The sequence below is a fragment of the Cylas formicarius genome, unplaced genomic scaffold, assembly GCF_029955315.1.
Source record: "Cylas formicarius isolate icCylForm1 unplaced genomic scaffold, icCylForm1.1 PGA_scaffold_7__23_contigs__length_41026272, whole genome shotgun sequence".
Lineage (NCBI taxonomy): Eukaryota > Metazoa > Arthropoda > Insecta > Coleoptera > Brentidae > Cylas > Cylas formicarius.
The window spans coordinates 23,448,099-23,462,393 of NW_026844352.1; the positions used below are offsets into that span (position 1 = coordinate 23,448,099).

Consider the following 14,295-nt stretch of genomic DNA (forward strand, 5'->3'; position numbering starts at 1 on the left):
TTTAAGAGAAGTTTTGTAGGATTCAAAGTTGGGATTCCATACAGTGAGATTGTGTTGACAAATATTAGCAACAATACATTAAAAATCTACTTAACTGGAGCCAGGCGAGTAGTGAAGAAAAAAGCTTCTAAAAAAATAAATTAAAACGTAGGGTCAAGAAACAAAAAAAAATATTTTATAACTAAATATTTACATATTATTAAAACGAATTAGGCAATAAAGTATTACTTCTATGACAAGAACTTTTCAAACAGATTGCAATACAACATGAGTCGTATCTCATATGACTGTCTATATACCGTTAAAACTGTGATATACTCTAATATGTGAATAAAATTATTTCCATTTAAGAAGTTAGTAGCAAACGATGTTGAAATTAAAAGAACTTACAACATAACTTAATTACAAATCGTTTCGGACGGATGAAACAGTGTATTTCAAAGACTATCGCGCTTGCACCAACCAACAATAACAAACAAATAGCCAAATCTAACCATGAATGTTTCATGTGAACTACGCAGAAATTTGACGGGCAATGACAATATGCAGGCATGTCTCTCGATGCTGTTTAATAATATTAAAAAAGAATGGTTATAATGACATACCTCAAAAAATGAATGTAAAACAGACCGAATAGTACATTTATCTAATTCTAATTCATATGTAAAAGGTACGTGAGATAAAATAAGGCTATTAGCCTTGGTTTTCAAGTCAGTCATAGTTGACTGCACTCAACTTTATCACGTGCGAACAGCTTAAACTTTGGTTTAGTTTTGGTTAGTTTGAATTTGATATTTTTGGCGCTGCTACTTAGCTACTTCAAGAACCTAAGATATTTTAAGATATAATATTAAATTCACATCGAAAAATTCATAACTAAAAAACAGGCAATATTCAAGACCTTAAAATCCGAACTATTCTTTAATTGCAGAGTTGCTGTCTTAATTGGAAATTTATAAAGAATAAGATCCATGTGTTCGGCTTTTTCTGGAAGTGCTCAGACATTCATTTGTGACTTATTATTTTAGATGGAACACACAGAGTGTTGTAAAATAATGTTTTGTACGGAAGTTCTAGGAACAGGGTTTATTGGAATTCTTGGAAAGAAACTATCCCAGTATTGGTCAAGTTACGCTATACTCTCTTACCGCCTTTCAAATAAAGACAAATAACGAGAGAATGAAGTTCGTAGAACCCCGTTTTTGATTAGTTTTAGTTTTTTCCAACTATATTGCTCTAATGCGAAAATCAATCAACCAATCACGACAGTCAGGGTAAATTTAAAATGTTTTTATAAGATCTTATTAGATTAACATAATTAAACCAGATTGCGAAAAAGCGCGAAATAGTTGAATAGAAACTAAAATAAAAATAAAAATGAGGTTTTACGAAGTTTATTCTGTCTATGTGCGAAATTTACTTCGAAATGGCGGTGTGCAATGTTATAACTATGTAAAAAATAATGAAATTTAATTTTTATTTTAAACACGGTAAGAGAAGACAAGGAAACTTCAACAAAATTGGGTTAGTTTCCTTTATATAATTCGTAAATGAAACAATGAAAAGGGCGTGCTATTAAAAAAAATTAATAAACCGAGTTTGTAGTGCTTCCATGCAAAATATTATTTTTAAAACACGCTATATGTTGAATCCATTTCGATAATACAGAAAAGAATTGGAAAGTCTGGAAAATTATTTTTTGTACTCCCGTCTGTAAAATACTTAATTATAAACCGATCTAGCGTGCTCAAGCGTCACTTTACCACCTCAACACTAACAGTCGCAAACTTTTTAAGTCATTCGTTTAATAAACACTCGCTGCACTGCGCTTCGTCCGTGTCAAATAAAATCGTGAGTCAAATGCCGTTTACCGTACTTGCATAATATATTATTTTCTAATCCCGTATGTAAAATGCCTAATTGCACACCGATCTAGCGGGTGGGAAGCGTCACTTTATCATGTCAGGTTCGTTTCCCGCAAATCCGAGCCACTTCGGACATTTTCGGGATTTTACCGCACGCGTTGAATTTTACACGTTTGTCAATTTTGACGGTCATGTTAATGAATGTATTCTGGTTATTTTGCGAAAATGTACCCAAAAACTAACGATAGTATAAAAAATATAGTATGCAACACGTTTGGTAAACTTTTGTCACTTTTACATGGAAGCGGCAACACTGCATACTTGACAATATTTTAGAAAGGGAGAGCGCCTCTTATAACACTCCTTATAATGTACTATACTATACTGCAACTTTATCATTATGAAACGCAATCAATGAAACTTTGAAATGTAGGAATGTACCACCCTGTTACATACTGGTATTATTATTTCGCAGTTTGTTATTAACATAAATGTGGTAGACTAATTTGATATCTACAATAAGGCATTCTATATCATATTAAACAACCCGTTTATTACTTTCATTTTGTTATGGTCAGAACACTACAATTTAATAGTACAGTAGAAGAACAATACATACTCCGTGTGTATTTAAAATTATTAAATAGCTGCATTAAGATGTATTAAATCACTACATTTTTTGAAATAAAGCCTCTAATATTTCGTTTCCAAAATGCAAATCTGCAATGATTGGGATTATTAAACCAGGTGGACCACTAATAGCGATATTTTAAATTGTAATATTATTATAATATTAATAATTAACAATTAAAATTTATATTTAATTAATAATTACAATATATTATTATAATTGATAATTGATGTATTAATAATTCTAAGATCAAATGCATAAATAATTGTTTTAAATATTATTATTTCAAAAAAATCTACAATATTCAATATAACTGCGCTTGTAATTTTTAGTCACCATCTTCCGAACTATAGTCGTTGGAGTCTAGAGATGTAACAAAAGGGCTCTAGCATGTTATCACCTTCTCAGAGTTTTAAATCTATTCAGCATTCTTGCAAGTTTCATAGTTTTCCAAAATTTTTTCTTATCCATACGTGGAATTAAAGAATCCTTTCTGATTTTAGACATGATTTTGCACAAGACAGGTATTTCTTTTTTTTTTTAAATAAAACGAGTGCAATATTCTCTTGATGGCATCCTGCATTATTTTAGTTTCTTTTCTTTTGACAATCATAATAAGTACAATATTACGCCTATGGAATATGGCTAAAACCACCAAGTTTTAATACTGAAATTTTCAGTAATACCAAAAAATATCGGCAAGTTTCCGGGAGCCTCGTATTAGACTTCAATCTAACACACGCACGTGACGTAGGTATGTAACTTTCTGAGAAATTCGAGGACCGCTAACTAAGGTCAACTTACAGACGACGAGCGAAATACGGAAACGCGAACTACAATTTTTGACAAGCTAATTCCCTGAATAATTCATCCATGTGCAGAATTCGCGGCCGACACGCTAGACGAAAACGCAAGGAGAGCTATTTATGCTATATTGGTCTAGTAATTGTTTTACGTTTATGGTAACGAGTAGGTCTAACGTAACACGGTAGCGTCGAAATACCACAACTACCAAGGGCCTTCGAAAATTGTTATTGTGCATTTATATGGTGGTTATTTTTTCCAAACCCCTACCTCTCTATATATACGAGGTTAGCGCCAAAATTTCCCGGCCTGACATAGATGCAGCTCCAGTATCATGATAAAACTTTGTCCTCTTTTAAATACATATCTTAGTAGTCTGCGAAAAAAAGTTAAAGTCTTGTGTCAAATACTTCTTTATTGACAGCATTTTAAACAAGACGTGTCCGAAAAAATGTCGCAAATAACGCAAATTGAGTATAGAGCAGTCATAAAGTTTTTGACAAAAGAAGGATTAGCACCTAAAATTATTAAAGAAAGGCTGGATGTTGTGTACGGCCAAAGTTATCCTTCGTAGTCTGTAGTGAAAGAATGGGCAAAACGTTTTCGAACGTTTTCGAATAGGGCAGGAGTCCCTTGAAGATGATTTAAGAACTGGTCGACCAGTGGAGGTCATAACGGAAGATATTGTTGCGATTGTGGAAGAGGTCGTATTGAGTGATGGACATTTAAAGGTCAAGGAAATCTCAGAAATTACTAAGCTTTCTGATACAAGTGTTCCTCGAATCCTGCATGATCATTTCGGTATGCATAAGGTTAGTGCAAATGGGTTCCTAAAAACCTTTCGGCTATTCAAAAACAACGCCGTGTCGAGTGTGCGCGGTGTTTTTTGGAGCTCTGTGGGTCGGAACCGAAGCCTGTGATAGAAACTATTGTGACGGGAGATGAAACTATGGTTCTCTATTATGACCCTCTATCGAAAAAAGAATCAATGGACTGGCGTCGTAAGGGTGAAGCACCTCCAAGAAAATTCATAGTCTGCTAGTCAACAAAAAAGGTGATGGCCACGATCTTTTGGGATTGTGAAGGAATTCTTTTGATAGATTTTAAAGAAACTAACACCACTGTCAATGGTAAATATTGCGCAACATTATTATATAAATTGCGAAACTACATACGTGTAAAACGTCTAGGAAAACTGACCAGAGGCGTGCGTCGTTTTGCACGATAATGCACCAATCCATACTGCTGGTGTTGTACAAGCTGCCATTTTAGAGTGTGGGTTCCAACAGATAGATCATCCTCCCTATAGTCCAGATATGGCCCCCAGCGACTATTATTTGTTTGGATATTTGAAAAAGAACTTACGTGGACGGCGGTTTAAAAGTGTCCAATTTTATTTGAGCGATAGAAAAATGTGTATCTGTGTTGGCATCTTAAACTAACATTGCGGTAAAAAGTCTATATAAATATACCTCAAATTGGTTCACTTGCGTGTTACTTATCGCCTTAAATATCGCTGAAATATTTTCTCTACCGTCACGTTGTACCAGAGAAAAACTAAGAATTTTTCTGGGAAATATGCACGTTATATCCCAATTGTATATTGTGGTTTTAGGAAAACATTTTTCGCTAATTATTATTTATATTTTTAGAATTATATTTTTCATGTTTTCCGCAGTCAGCATTTGTTGTTATTCATTTCGATAAATAATTGAGCATAAAATTTGACCCATTTTAAGTTTGAGAAATGTTTTGCTTTGTGGCTCAGATTTTATTTTTATTTTTTACATAAAAATGTTGAAGATCGCACTTAGTAAACTAAAATAAATGAAACCTTGCTAATGGACCTTAAATTTAATCATGTCTTATGTAATCTAGGCAAAAAATGACCATCTATGATTAGAAATATATCATAATATAAAATATTTAAAAACAAAAAAATTAAGGCTGTGTTTGTATCAATTATTCTTTGTGATTAAAAGAACCTACAAATCTTTGCCCTTGCTATTTTCGTCACAAAAAAAATTAACCAGTTATTTCTATAATCTTTTTTTAATTTGTAATTATGAATCAAGTTTTATTTTTATAAATAAACTTTCATAGTCGTTACTTATAATAGCAAAGCAAGCGGAATTAGCGAAATTCTTATAAAAAAACATAAATATCTATCGATATCGAGTTCATTACCATTTATTAACTTAAAAAATAAACAACGTTTAAATTTCTAAAAATGACGTACACTATGTTCTATTTATATCTTTAATTGTATTTTTTTTTATAAGTTGGCCATGGAAAAGAGGTGCCCTAACATAACCCGAACATTATTTATGAAACAGTTTCGCAATTATTATTTTATGCCTCCTCTTCCTTTGATGGTGATTATTAGTGAGCAATTAATAACTTAATAATTTAATAACTTTTTGTAATAAAATTATGTGATTTATGTAAAAAAAATCTCGATTTTTCATGGCCTACCAATAAAAAAAATTCTTTGTATTTGAAATAGCTCTTTGTCTGTGTCGTATAGTAGGGCAATCGTGCATGTGGAAAACGTTTCAACGTTTCAAATGAAATATTTAAAAATCTATTATATAGATAGGTAATACAGCATACACCCGAAATCTACAGTATTATTAGCCAAAACATGAATTTCAATAAATAATGGGTGAGACGTTTCGTTTAAAATGTCTAAAAATCAGACCAATAAATATGTTAAACACGAACCTAAACTTATATAAAAACTGAGCAATAAATTATAAAAACAAACCACACAAAAACTTTTTTTTTAATTGTGAATAAACTGAATTTGATATTTTTATATCATAGTAGATCATAGATGATTGTGTATCTGAGAGAATGAATGAATTTTTCTTCTAAGTGACACATGTTTTTAAGCCTACCTACGCCCGTAAAAACACTTAAACTCGAATTTTATGTTGCGTTCTAATACCCCGCTGCAGCCTTCCGACAAATCACCCCATCAAGATGGAAACGACACCTCCGGGACTCGAATTTAAGTTCCAGACACTGAAGCCCTACACCACAGTAGGTTTAAACGTCTTGATAAGCAAAAGTGGAATCAAAGTCCCGGAAGGGTTGAACAAAATGTAGCTTTTTTGATCGCTGTCTTGAAACTGCCATTTCTCACATTTTTGCGCAACATAATAGTATATATAGTAATACCAGTTATGCAACAAGTGCGGTAAACGGAACTTGACTCACGAGTTTATTTGACACAAGCGGAGCGAGCAGGGCCTCTAGACATCTAGTAGCTTTTTGCGGTAGACATGTTCTATATTCCAAGAACTTCCGTCCTAGACTCCAAGAAAATTCAATGTTGTGTTTGGGTGCGTTTTTTCTGAAGCCGAGTTGGTTATCGATCAGGGAAAAGTTTGTAATACTTATGGCATGGAACTTTTCGAACTATAATGCGAGAGAAGTGAGTTCTTAATAATTTTTAAGTTTTATAGTGAAGTATCTTCTGAACCAAGAGCTTGTTGCAATATTCTGCACATACAAGTAGTTTTTCTCGTTTGAGCTGGAGGAAGTGATGGATGTTATGTTCTTGATAATTAAGCTGAATGTTTCTTCCTTTTTTTTAGTCATTGACACGCGGAACATACAACCACACTAGTAAAATTACTTTAAATTTGGGTCTCAGTATATTATATAAAGTTTTGTCCAAATCTTTCGGCAAACATTTTGTATATCATCGTTATATTGGTGGAAAACTTTCGACCAGGAATTCTAGAACCACATGTTGTTTGATCCGCTTTAAAATACTTGTAAAAACCGGAACACTAGCACAGAGATCACGATTTTATTAATTTATATTAATATCGAAAATGTGAATTTAGGAAATTGCTCAATTTTTTAACAGTGTTTAAGAAATAGATGAATTTGGAACTGATAAAGTTATGGGATTACGTGAGCTGGCTCAGGATTTCTACGTCAATATTCCCATTGATAGGCAGTTTATACAAGCTGTCAACAATCATCGTTTAATTAGGATATTGGCTCTATTGTTATTAACAAGCTTCGACGCGCAACTGTATCTTATGATTCTCTCTGTGTGGGTGGCCGGATAACTTTAACAAACAAGGGTTATTAGAGGTACGACGTATGTTTATGGAAATTATGCCCGGGCAACCTTAACAAACAAGGCTTATTTGAGGTCGTTATCTCCAGAAAATATGTAATAAGCTATCCCTAATAGGTAAGTTCGTGTGCTTTTGGGTGAACTGGAAGTTCTCTTATCGAGATAAACAAGATTGCTTTCGAAAATTCGTAGCTAGGCGGGGCAAGTTCGTAGGGCGGGGTGCGAAGCAGCTTTTTATTTTAAAAAGAAGGCGTTTCGCGGTTTCTCGTCCTAAAGGGACGTATTTTTTTTCTAATTGTGCATGCGCCCTGTACAAAGTGTCTTTCACATCCCGTCGAATTTCAAAGTCACGGCACACTTTGGTAAATACAAACATTTGAGCAAATAATAGTGATTTCCAGTGATATTTTTTCAAATACCTCGTACACCCTATATAATAAACGAAACCTGAAACTATCTTTCGACACAATTTACAATACTGTTTAGAACAAATTATCAAATGTTTTATTGTTTTTTTTAGGGTTAATAATTTACCCAGGAAAACGGCAATTTTTAGGATCTTATATATTTTTTGCACATTACCGACAAACCCTGTACATAATTGAAAACCTACCAGAAATAGAGGTTATGATCCTGGTTCTGTACGCCGTCATAATAAATGACGTCATCGCGTCTAGATTGAGTGCGAGAAATAGCGATTTTCACTTGAATTTCATTTATATTCATTTATATTTTTGTCCATAATTGAAAAGCCCGGTAACTGATCGAAAAAATGCCCGAAATAAGTGTTATAGCATTCAATCTTCCCCGTAAAACCGAAATAACCCAAAAAAAAATTCAAAAAATACTTTGCGGCATTTGATTGCGCCCAACTTTAAAAGTGTAAGTGTGGATCGGGACTTCTGCCTCTCTGCCAAATCTGAAGTCGGAAGTTGCAAACTTGAGACATCTACTACATGTTTTAAAATAGCACAGAATATCCCGAACACCCTGTACAATATGTGAAACCTTTAAATACAAAAGTTTTAGCTGTCCGTACAGCCTCCTAGTGATCGTGAATTACCATTACAAAGGGAGTCCAATTTTCAATTTTATGCAAATTACCGACGCACCCTGTACATTTTTAAAAATAATCAAGAATAAAGATTCTTTGTATGGATCTTCCGCGTCAATTTTTCGATCGTAGATACCGTTTTGGGGAAATGATTTTTATCCCGATACCCTGCAAATGCGGATTTTATTTTTTTTAAAATACTTCCCGACCCCCCAGCCCTCCCATTTTCAATAAGCTTCGTTGCGGTGCTAAACTTACCATGTTTCATAGCGAAGGCCAAAAAACAAATGAAAATCGAAAAAAAAAAGATGGACGCCTTGGTTTGATCAGACCCATTTTTTACTGGTTTGTGTACCTCGTGCACAGCTTAAAAGGAGCCAAATTTGAACGTCGTGCTGCAAACCGTTCAAAAGATATAACCAATTAATACCAGGTCTACAGAAAAACGGAGAACGGAGAACAGAAAAAAAAGTTTTTTTTTCGACGCTGAACATTTCTGAACCAATGGCGATCCCCTAGGAGCTACCGTTGCCGAGATATGTTTCGTTGCCAAGCGCGTATACTTTCGGAAAATTCGATTTAATCGATTTTTCGAAAGAGCCAAGACGGAAATTCGTTTACCCAACTCAGTTAGTTAAATGGGATTTCATTTTGTTATAGTATTGCCTAAGTGTTACTTTATATAAACTGAGTTGCGTACCATTGTGGCAAAGTTTATTATATTTCCAACACCGTTCCGAACGATGTCGGAGCGCGAGCATTGCAAATTGCAGTCGGAACTCAACAAACGAACGGGTGATATCCCTGAATATATCGTCTCGTATCTTTGTTTATGGATCGATTTTTTTGATAATTTTTCGTTCTCGGATAGTTCTCTGCAAAAAGCATTAAAATCTTCGTTTGCTTATTACTTCAACTTAAAGTCATGGCTATTTAACAAAAGAGCGAGAAGAGAAAAGTACTATTAGGGATTCCTTATAAAATAAATTGGCACCGAATTCTATATGCAGAAGTACTTAGAACCCAACTATTCCAATTTCTATGATGATTTAATACTATACTAACTTCCATGAAGTTTGCTTAAGCATTACTCCTGTAGAATGTTTGTTTATAGCTCAACTTTGATAATTCTTTTTTGCTGGATATATCTTACTACTTACTTTTCATATAGCATCGACTAAAGTCATGGCTAACTGACTAAACTAAACTAAACCAACAGTTGTTTGAAGCGGAAAATCGATAAGTACTTTTAGAATTTTTTTAAAATTGAAAACAGATTCGTATTCATGACCATCTGTAAGTAACTAGACCAATGATCAGAGTTTTTAAAGTTTTAAAATAATTAATATTGTAAACCTTGTAAATAACAATTACTTTGTATGCGATTTTAAGATCTTACAAATTTGATTTATGCAATGATAAGAAACACTTTTTAAGTGACATTTATTTTTTAGTATCATCTTAAAACAACAGCATTAGTTAATCTTAGTATTGGAAAGACATAATGAAAACAAAATTAAAATATAAATTAGTGAATTTGACAGTCGAATATTCGTTTCTCGATATCAAATTTGGTTATACAAAGGAAAAAGTATGCCGACGTCAATCAACTTTGATATTTGTGTTATTTTCACTATTAGATGAGAATTAAAATTCCTTTGTAATTTAAAAATACACCGTTGTAAATTCTGTTTAGTGCATATCTAATCCTCTCTAAGCATATTTAATTTTAAGAAAATCGTTAATGTCTTTCAGTAAAATCTATCCATCAAAAAAAGAATTATCAAAATTTAGCCATAAATAAACATTCTACAGAGTCTGTGACTTGACTCAATAGAAACTCCAAAATAACATAAAAATTTACACTTTTACATATTATTATTTATTAATTAAAATTTATATTCGTTCACTAAATTTTAGAGTGGTCACTGGATTACAAACATGATTAGTTTCCAAATGTCTGTAATTAATTATTATTTAATTATAATTAATATTTTTTTAATAATTGAATTTTAATTTTCTCTATTTGATTCCAAAATAATTTTGGAAATTAGAAACTTGAATCATATAATAGCACAAATAAAGCGATCTTTTGTTTATAATTAATTGCAATTTAATGTAAAAATAATAAGTCCTAATTTAGATTTGATATCAATTATAATAAACATTTATTCTCACATAACTATTCTCACTATAACTTAAAAGCTGTTGGTCTGGGAGAATGTACGCATAGGAACTTTTTGTAGCAAATTTTATGCTCTACAAAAGCTATATACGCGGTTTTCCTAAAAAAAAATTCTTCACGTCGAAACATCAAGTGAAAACCGAAACAAATTTTTTTTCTGTGTTATTTAAGTAGGAAAATGAATTTTTAAATGAGTTAAGCCGCTATTGCACTTACAACCTTTTATCCAGCGGCATAAATTTTTATCTTCTATAAAGTATCAGATTTTCAGGTAGCACAGAGAAAAAAAATATCGCCTAAAAATGAAGTACCCTAATGTACAGCCTTAAGCGGCGCGTAATCAAAATTTGAAATATTGAAACATTATAAAAATTGGTATATTGGGGTCCTGAGTACTCCTTAATAAAAATTCGTTGCCAATTTTTTTATATCTCTCCTAGGACTTCTCTTTTCTCTCTCTTTTGTTAAATAATCTCAGTTGGCCATGACTTATAAATTAAAGTAATAAGCAAAACAAGGTTCTAGCGCATTTTTCAGAAATCTATCCATAAACAGAGATTTTACGGGGGTGTACAGTTCTTAATTGGGACACACTGTATGTACAGGGTTATTCACGGAGAGTATTCTATTAGACGTTTATGTAGAATGTAAGCGAATATGAGCGGCGTTTCCAGATATACTCGTGACATATTACAACTTTCGTTTTTTTAACACCTTGTATATTATTACATCTTTGAATTAGATTAGGTTAGAAAACATTCTGGAACTTTTTTGTATAACATGGACCATGTATCTTGAACGGACTGGGAGATAAAAACTCATTTTTAATAAATTTGGCCACAATCAACCCGATATAAAATAATATTTTTTTTCGGAACCCACATTGTCTATATCTTAATTGACTACTTAAATTCGATCAAAATGTTTTAAATAACATCTTGCAATTGTAGGATGTAATCTATCATTATTTAAAAATGACATGTACTTTATAATAAATAATTATGCGATTGTGATGTCCGATTTACCTATAACTCGATCAATCAATCTCAATAAAAATATCGCCTCCATTCACTTCTCAGGACGACGTAACGGCGACATAATGCACAATATAAATAAATCAATATTGTATTATTAAAATTATTTCGGCCAATTGAAACAGAAAAAATTGACCGGTCAATTCCACAACGCTAACTGGAAGTATAATAAAACACCCAAAACCCATTGGTCATAACAAAGAGAACGGGGCAAATACCCTGACTTATTTCGACTTCAGCAGCAGAGACAGGCTTGGGTATTGCAAGAATATCTGGACAACACCACACAAAATGCATCCGTTTTCTGAAATAACTATTCAAGAATTATTTCCATGCGATGAAGCAAGTACGATGTTACGTCTGGCCTATCCTGTTGTACGGCGTTGAATCATGGACGCTGAAGGCGGCCATGATGAATAGATTGGAGGCGTTTGAACTCTGGTGCTACAGACGAATGTTGAGGATCCCTTGGACAGACAGAATTACGAACGATGAAGTACTTCAAAGAGTGGGTGGTGAGCGAGAGCTACTACATATCATAAAAGTAAAGAAAACATCATACTTAGGCCACCTACTCAGGCACGAAGAGTATGAGTTGCCACGACTGATAGTTGAGGGAAAGCTGGAAGGAAGGAGGGGTTTAGGAAGAAAGCGACTGTCCTGGATGCGAAACATCAGAAACTGGACCGGCCTGAACTTTGAACAAGTAATAAGAACGGCACAGGATAGACAAGCATTTGCCAATGTGATCGCCAACCTTCACTGAACACGGCACGCGATGATGATGATGATGATGAAGCAAGACGATTCCAATTTTGCCAGTTTATTTGTATTAAAATCACTGAAGATCCAGGGTTTCTTTACGGTATTAAAAATTGGAAAATTTAAGTTTTTTTTTAATTATGGCCAATTACGCACAATAGAGTGGATTATCACATATACGATGAAAATTTACATGGGGATAAATACCTGCAAGTACTTGGTGGGTTTATAAGGGTTTTTCTAAATGCTCGACCTCCACGTAACAGAGCAAACACTCGATAGCGCACCCACACATTTTACTAGAGCCGTGCAATGGCTGTTGACGTTAATGTTTGGAGATCGATGAATTGATTCACAAAGACCCTGGTTAGTTTTTCACTGCGGTGTAAAGAACTTGTGTGCTCTTGCGAAATTAGGAGTTCTGTTTCGCAAGCAGTGCATCGCTGAGTTATTTCATTTTAATTTAATTTTTGTAATAATTACGTTTACTAATTTTTGTTATGGTAGGAATACACTAAAGTCTATTATTATACGTTATACTGTTATACGTTTGTATTGTTATATTACGTTATATTTTGTATTTAATAAGTTTTTATGTATTTTACTTTAAAAAACACAAAGCATTGCAGTCTCTGCGAAAAATACATTAAAATTAAAAATGCCTCATAACAAAAAAAAACATTGCATCAAGAATCATCAAATTTTGGACACCCTGTATGCGATGAATCAATTATCAATGCGGATTTTAAACGTTTTACTCTCATGCTTTAGTTTATTGCCTATCAAAAATGGATAAAAGGCCCACTGTTAAAAATGGGAGTACATCTGGAAAAATCCAAAATATCTCAGAAACAGTTGAAAATTGTTAGGACACCTAATGAAATTCATAATTCAAGGTTTTAAATTTTTTCTAACCCCAAAAACTTCTAACACTTCAACGATTTCTACTAATAAAGCTATTACGAATGGTAGTTCATTTAAACTACATGGTGTTAGTATTGATGAAAGACTAAATTGGTCGGAACATGTTGGTGAATTGAAAGCAAAACTTAGCAATTGACTACTAAGAGAATTGATTGTCTGATAAGTACCAAATTTACTAAAGCAGGAGAGTAATACTTTTAAAATCCGCATTGATAATTGATTCATCGCATACAGGGTGTCAAAAATTTGATACAATGTTTTTTTTTTTTGTTAGTGGAGTATGTTTCATTTTAATGCATTTCTGACAGAAACTGTGTTTGTGTTTTTTAAAGAAAAATAACAGCAGGAACAAAACAAAATTGAAACAGTGAATCTTTAACTTTCTTTTTAAAAGATATATCATCTAAGGACCTTATGTTGACACTCAGAAGATTATACAAGTCAAAATGAAGTCTATTATATAATATATCAATTAATTAATATTATATAATATAATATATTATATAATATATAATAAATTATAGCCAAATCTCCTATGATAATTATGATTATCGGAATTTTTTGTTTGATACAACCAAACATATGGCATCATGCGTAGTCTTATAAACCGTGGTTGACAATGATCACGGTAACCAATCGTACCAAAGTTCTTATTACTTGTTGTTCAAATGTAAAAATAACACCCGAAGACGAGGAATTACCCCACAGTACCCCTCCGTAAGTTAAAGGAGAATGCAATAGAGCAATAAGTACTTATAAGACAAAGTAGAAACTAACACAGATCTCTTCATGGTTTAATACTTGACTTTCTACAATTGCACCTTGCTTAACTGTGTACTAATAATTTTGTTTCAATGTTCTTCTGTACAAACAGCAGTAAATATTAAATGATACCAAAGTATGATTCACCGAAATTCGCTACGAAAAACTATAAATA

The 14,295-nt window shown here is 32.8% G+C and overlaps 1 protein-coding gene across 4 annotated transcripts in view; it reads right to left on the reverse strand.

Moving 5' to 3' along the window:
* Positions 1-14,295, reverse strand: part of LOC132705510 (potassium voltage-gated channel subfamily KQT member 1-like) — a 145,393-nt gene that overhangs the window by 76,768 nt on the left and 54,330 nt on the right. The gene's annotated exons all lie outside the window — the stretch shown is intronic.